The 6,912-nt window shown below is 39.7% G+C and overlaps 1 long non-coding RNA gene across 2 annotated transcripts in view; it reads right to left on the bottom strand.

Annotated features, from left to right (window-relative positions):
* Window positions 1–404: 404 nt before the first annotated feature.
* LOC135410021 (uncharacterized) overlaps window positions 405–6,912 on the bottom strand; it is a 56,780-nt gene continuing 50,272 nt past the window's right edge. The window contains exons 2-4 of one of the 2 annotated variants that reach the window (XR_010428485.1): window positions 6,082–6,202; window positions 4,841–4,995; window positions 405–3,174 (exon numbers count right to left, since the gene is read on the bottom strand). This is a non-coding gene — a long non-coding RNA (uncharacterized LOC135410021). Of the gene's footprint in view, window positions 3,175–4,840; window positions 4,996–6,081; window positions 6,641–6,912 lie in introns of those variants that run through there. The other variant, XR_010428483.1, reaches the window with a different exon arrangement.

The raw sequence follows: 6,912 nt of genomic DNA, 5'->3' as shown, positions 1-6,912 counted from the left end.
GCTGCTTCTACCCAGTTATTTTTCCTTTATCATTTTGTTCTACTTTCTAAGTGTACCACTATTTGCTCTTATCTGTGCCTTGCTTCATCTTCCTGGCTTCAGATCATTTCTCCAATGCATTGTTTTAAAATCTAACCCTCTCAAGTGCTTTCAGTCCCCCTTTGCTCATTATTTTCACATTTGAGGACATCCATGCTTTTCTGTTATCCAGGTCATTAATGGGAATATCATACAATACACCTAACCATGTAGGATACAGCCTGTGTGGGTTATTGAAAATTGAGTGCAATCTTACAGCAATTTGTGCACTCACCTCTGTAGTGTTTAAATCCACTAAATTCATACTCATTTCATAAACTTCATTAATAAAACAGAGCTATGCAGGCTAGGCAGTAAAAAACAAAGTGTGATTATGAAGAACTGGATGGCCAAAGTACCCATTTAGATTTTCAGCAATAAAACATTAATCAAGCTTTTTATAGAAATCTCACCAAATCCTTGGCAAAACCTCAAGTTTCAACAATGGAAAATATATGGGAAAATAGGACTGACCTTTTCATACTTTACTTACAACACTTTATGCCCAAAAAGCTATTACTCACTATCACTGCTAAGGTTATGTTTTTAACTCTCCAGAATGTCTTTTACTTTTCATTTCTTTTCATAAGATCCACTACAAATGAGCATCTCTCTGGACATCAGTGTAACAGAAAGAACTGTTATCCACATACTTCTGTGAATAGTTCAGGAAAATTTGGCTCAGTAAAATCTAGGGCTCTGGCTACTGTTAAAGTTATTGCTGGCTCAGGTTACTAAATTTTTTAACTCCTTGATAAGTAATTTGAAACATAAGCTTCCCAGACTGTTTCAGTTTATTACTCTTTTTAAGTGAGCAGATCTAAATTAGAATCTCCTCAGATCAATAGCTCATTTTTATCACAGAACATTTGGACTGTACCATATAGATCAGATAAATCATCTTTCACTGCACTCAAAAGTTTTAAACTGCAAATCTGTGGTGAAAAACTACCATAGATTGAGTGCTAGGAAAATGATGCATTACAACTGTTTCTACCTACCAGTGGCTCTTCCTGAATAAGTGCCATTTTCCGGAACAGCAATTATTTTAATTGCAGATGTTTCCTCAGACTGCATGACATATTTCTCTCTCTTAAAACAGGCTGTTTACTTTTACATTACAGCCAGAGTCTCTTCACTGAGTGTCATAGGTGCTGTTCAGATTATTTAAACCATGAAAAACACTAAATAACGTATTTGACTACATGTGCAATTCAGAGCTAAATGCATGAGGAGATTCAAAGTGGAAGTTAAAATCCCATCAGTGTCCTTGTCAGTGTACAAATCACAGGATCACGGAAAATTCATGCTGGAAGGGACCTCAGGAGGTCTCTACCTCATCCTCCTGCTTATATCCAGCCTGCATTTCTCTTTTTTTTTTCATTTTATGCATATTGTCTCTCATCTTCCCACTAGGCACAGCTGTGAAGAGCCTGGCTCCATCTCCTTGATGACCAACTTATGGACGTTGGGGGCTACTTTTAGGTACCCCCAAGCTGTCTCTTTTCCAGGACGAACCAACCCCTGCTCCCTCAGCTTGTCCTCACAGGGCAAGTGCTCCCACCCTGAGCATCTCTGTGGCTCTCAGCTGAACTCACTCCTGTTGACTGATGCCTTCCAAAGATGATTGCTCCTTGGTTTTGATACTGCTACAACTCATATATTAAGCCATTATATGTTGTTTGCTGATCAAAAACTGCCACAGCAAAGGTCATTACAGGGACTTCAGAGACAGATGAAATGACACTGAATAGAACCAATTGAAATTTTTTTCTGAAACATTTTTTTTTTCCAAAGAAAAATAACCTTGAAACCAAACCAGGTTTTTATTGCAAATTTTTTCTTTTTTTTTTCTTTTACTTCTTTCAACAGAAAAAGTTCTTGAATGCATAGGAGATGTTTTTTCCTTAATTTTGCCTAATTCATATGCAAAAATAAATAAAGGACTTTTAATCTCAGTTTAATGTACAATTATTTTTAAACAAGTAAACCTCTTTGCAAGCCCTGTAGAAAAGGGGAAGGATCCTGTGAGTTTCAGGGCAGAAGGAAGCCTGATGTAAATGGGACCACGCAGAGCCACGTGAGCAGAACATGTGCTCACTACCCCAGGATACTGGTGTGGAACTGCAGCCACCAAATCCCCACAATAAATCAACTCTCAATGCCTTGAACTGAGTCTTTCCATGTGGTAAATGTGAACAGCAAACTTTCAAAAAAATAACAGGTACAGACCAACATTTCCCCATGTTCTTGGGCACAGGTGTTAAAGAAATTCCTGAGGCCTTTTTCCGGGACACCATCTGTTACCCTGGTCAACGCATGGTTCCAGAAAGGATTTATACTGCTGTTGGAAAATAAGGATAACTTCCAGAGTTTTTCACTGTGCTATCACTGCTTCTGTTGGACTTGCAGCCGTATGTTACAGCATCTCCATGACGATCACAGGTAGGCATTCACACCTGTGAATTCTGTGATAGATCAACTGAAAATAGTTTACTCTAATGCACTTTAATTCAATAAGGGTTTCATGGTGGTTTGTCCTTCACCATCATTATTATTCAGTATTTTCATTATTGCTATGGACAGAGGCATAGAGGATATGCTTATTAATTTTTCAGATGACCCCAGTCCGGAAAGGATTACCTGGAGGACTGAAAAATAGGATTGGAATTCAGAATACTTTTGAAAAATTGAATAAATTATTAAAACAAAAAAAGAAGATGCAAGTCAATCAGCCCAAGTGAAAGGTATTTATACACAGGTGGTGGTAATTGTCTACTCAAATATACAGTAGCCAAAGTGGGCTAAGCTTTAGTATAACAGCAGAAGACCTGGCTGGGGAGAGAGGCCACTTAGTAAATCACAAGATGAACCAAAGTCAGTAACATTACAGTGCTTCCAGAGAAGTATTTATTGCCAGGAGACTTATAAGCAGGATTTTGTCTTTGTGACACGTAGTGGAAATCTTCTTTCAGCACTGGCATGGCCCCAGCTGCAGGGTGTGCCCGGCTGTTGCCGCTCAGAAGTGATGCAGCTGCTGGTGTGTCCAGGAGAGAATGGTCCAAAACAACAGCCTGAAGGAACTGAAGCCTTTTGCTAAAGGAAAAGAACAGAGAGGCATGACTGCCACTTCTAACAGATAAAAGGTGTAGAGAGGTAGAGAGGGAAGGAATTAATTCTCCATTATGAAATAATGGCTTAAATTACAGTGAGGTTTAAGTTAGGCATTTGGAAAAGCTTTCTAATAGCAAAGGTAATTTAGCACAGAAATAGACTGCATGAGGAATATCCATCATTGGAGGCTTTAAGAGGAGTCTGTGTAAGCTCTACAGGAACATGCAGCCCAGACATGAGCCTAAAAAGGGGGAAGAGCTGTTCTGATTTGGGTGCTAGCAAGCGGATAAGACTTACACTTTCCAAATGCAAATCCTATGGCTGTGACAGCTGCTGTCTGCATAGCACTAGCACACAGATGACCTGGAGCAATTACTTAATTTACTGATATGCATAAACCTCAACAATAGGCCTGTTTTTACAGGTGGAACCTCAAAATGTTAGGAACACAAGGAACAGGGCATCAAAGCAAACCCTCTGATTCAGCCCTTGCTATGAGGTTAGCTCAGATGCTCTGCAGGAACTGGAGTCCAGCTGACAGTGCAATGTCCTAGTATTGATATGCAGGAAAAAGCCTAGCAGGTGAGTGCAACCAACCTTTGTAATAATCAGCATGGTCTTACTTAGATGCCCTCCTGACAGATTTTGCTTAGATCAAATTTTTATTGGTGTTTGAAAACCCCAAACAGTGGGGGAGTGTGGAGGGAGGCTGGTGAAGAATTTTTTTTTGTAGTAGGAATGCTAACTTGTATTTTACCAAATCAGCTCATATGTTGGTATCCTACAGATAACTACAAAACCCAAATATTTTTAAAAGAGAAAACTAGATCCAAATTTATCAACAGGCTTTTAATATTTGAAAAAAAAAAAAAAGGCAAGAGCCAGAGTCTTTAAATGTCATATTAAATGCAGACTTATTCTTATTTACCAGCTTGATGCTATCCCTGGTATCATCAGGTAGCTCAGGGACTTGATTACAGTCATCATGACAATGCTATAATAAAAGATTATGAATAGCTTGTTGCTGACTTGGGAGCATTCTGGAAATCTCATATCATAAAACCAGCATTCAGTCTCTTTAACTTTATTATATTAAAAAAGTTATAAAAACTCACTGTGTAATTTTTACTGTGCTCCATACACAGGAGGGCCATTATTTAACTCTTCATTTAATTTCCAGATGCTTCATATACACCATATAAAAGGTATCCAGAGAATCTGATCAGGAAACAGACTTATGGTGGCAGCTCAAAGGTATGCAAGTGTGGAAAATGCCATTAAAATTACAGCTTATCCAGTGTGATTTGCTTCTCTAAACTAGAAGTGTTTCAACTATTTCCACAGGTTGAGCCTCAGGCTGCAAGGTCAATGTCTCTTCGGCCTGTCTGGGAGTCCAGGTGGGCACTGCCTGGGGATCACATATGTGTTACACTTCTGAGATGCTGGATCCAGGATCCCCCGGTGTTTTCTGCCTTGAAACACGTGTAGTGTGTCCCATTTGGATCCCTTACATCATGGGAACATTGCTGCGTGCAAGCAGTGCAAGAGTGGCAGTCTTTGAAGTCCCGGTCTTGGACTTATGCTGGACTTTTCAGTTTTACTTTAGCAAAAAGAGAGAGAAAATATGTGGCTGCAAAGAAAACCTTACCCAGGTAGCAATTTCCAAGACCCATTCTGCATTTCACCAGAAGGTTTCAGGCATGCCATGCCTGTGCAATGACACAAGTGTGGCTGAAGAGCCTTCACCCTGCAGTGGGGGTGCACCCAGCCCCCATGCCTGTGTGCGCTGTACATCCACAGAAACTAGAGAGGGAGTAAGCAAAAAAAACCCCAGCTCACTTCTTGAAAGTTTCATGGTTCTTGAGCATTTGAATTGTGAGCCCTGGTTTCCTTCCTTCCAGTCACATTGCCCATTATTGAAAAGAAAATTTTGGAATTCATGCAGGAAAGAAAAAGTGCTTGAGCAATGGCCAGTGCCTGCATGGCCCGGGCAAGAAGGACCTGAGGACTGTTTCAACACTCACTGCAATATGACAGGCTTGAGAAATCCTGGTTGCTGGGAAGCCTTTACACAGATTGTCCCTGCAAATGCTTTTAGCAGGTCACTCTGTCCTTTTCCTAATTCAAACTGCAATTATAGAGATGATAAAATGGAAAATAAATATATATGCAGTAGCTGAGAAAAACCAATTAGTTTTGCACCAGTGAAAAATAATGCAGAACTCCTTGTGTCTTTAACAAACTGGCTCTCAATGTATATTGTAATGCATCTTCATGATCCAAATATGCTTAGGAAGAGCATGACAACAAAATATATGTTGGAAGTGTAATAAAGGAACTAATGCAGTAAAGTTACTATATTTTATTAGTAAAAAAACCCAATTAAAATGATATCCAGGTAGTAACTTAGGAGCCAAATGTCATAGCTGTCTCTTTTGCTGCCAAAATATGTGTACTCTCTTCCTAACAGTCTCTTTCCCCAAGGAAAAATAAATGTGTCTAAGAAATACTTGTTAGCAATGCAATTACAGGCTTAATTCCCCAACCAACTTCAGACATCATAAAAACAAAACCAAGCAGAAGCCCTTTGCAATTGCAATGGAAAAGAGACAGAAAACCACTAAATGCTCCAAGAAAGATAATATATTTTTATAACAAAAGCTGACACACTCTTTGACAATAACATTTGAGATGACATTAGCATTTGTTTTTCAACTGCACTGTCTTTTTCTTTTAAGCTACAGCCTAGAATTAAAAACTTCTTCTAAGGGTAGACTGTGCTACTCCTGAACAGGACTTTTGGGACACTCAGACGCCAAAGTAGCTTGCCAGACTCTCAGAAAAGCAAAGCAGCTTTGTATCAAAATAACATTTCTTGGCACTACTTACTTCTGAAGGTCTGATATCTCCAAGGAACTTAATGAGAGCTGGGTTATTTGTACGATGTGGATTCAACCATGAGAGATGAAACACTGGGAAGATAATTCAGAACACTTCTGAAGTGTTGGTGCTAGCAAAATGAGATCAAAATAAAAGTTTGAATAAATAAGATGAAAAGGACAAAAAATGCTAAACCTTACCTTTTTTTGTTTTTTTTTTTTTTCCTGCTACCATACAGAATAGATCCATATTCATATCACAGCTCGGAAAGAAAACCTTCAAGAGGCCTGGCACAAACCATGGGAAGTTCGTAGCTGTGCAAGACTCATGTCTGTGGTGTTCTTCAGGATTCCCGTTCTGGGGTCTAGATTCATCCATATCTCCTCATGTATTTACCACTGTGCTCCCTGCCCAGCCTGGGCACCCTGGGCTCTCTCACTATCCAAAGCAGGGTCCTGAGCTCCTCCAGAGATGCCTGTCTAGGAAGGGGCTGTCTCATACCATTGGTTTCACCAGGGGAAACTCTGAACTTGGACACTTTCCTGTGTGGGGAATAGATGTCTGATACTCTGAAGTTCCTGGCTCTGAAGTTCCAGGCTCTGCAGAAGGATTCCCACTTCATTTGGTAGCAGCATAGACTTTTACTGTTGGAGGTACAGGTGTACACCACAAAATAGTGCCACACTGTGCTCCTGCTAGATCCCCACTCCCAATGCAAACTTGAATTTCTTTGACAAGTGGCTGAAAAGTCTTTTTCTCCCCAATGACTTTGTGCAATTTCAAATCCCATCTAAAACATTGCAGATGACTTCTACCTCTCAGTTCAGTTACTGTCAAAAG

This window comes from Pseudopipra pipra, chromosome 1 (genome assembly GCF_036250125.1).
Source record: "Pseudopipra pipra isolate bDixPip1 chromosome 1, bDixPip1.hap1, whole genome shotgun sequence".
In the NCBI taxonomy this organism is placed as follows: domain Eukaryota; kingdom Metazoa; phylum Chordata; class Aves; order Passeriformes; family Pipridae; genus Pseudopipra; species Pseudopipra pipra.
Note: the sequence above shows the minus strand (reverse complement) of the source record. Positions and strands in the feature narration are given on the sequence as shown.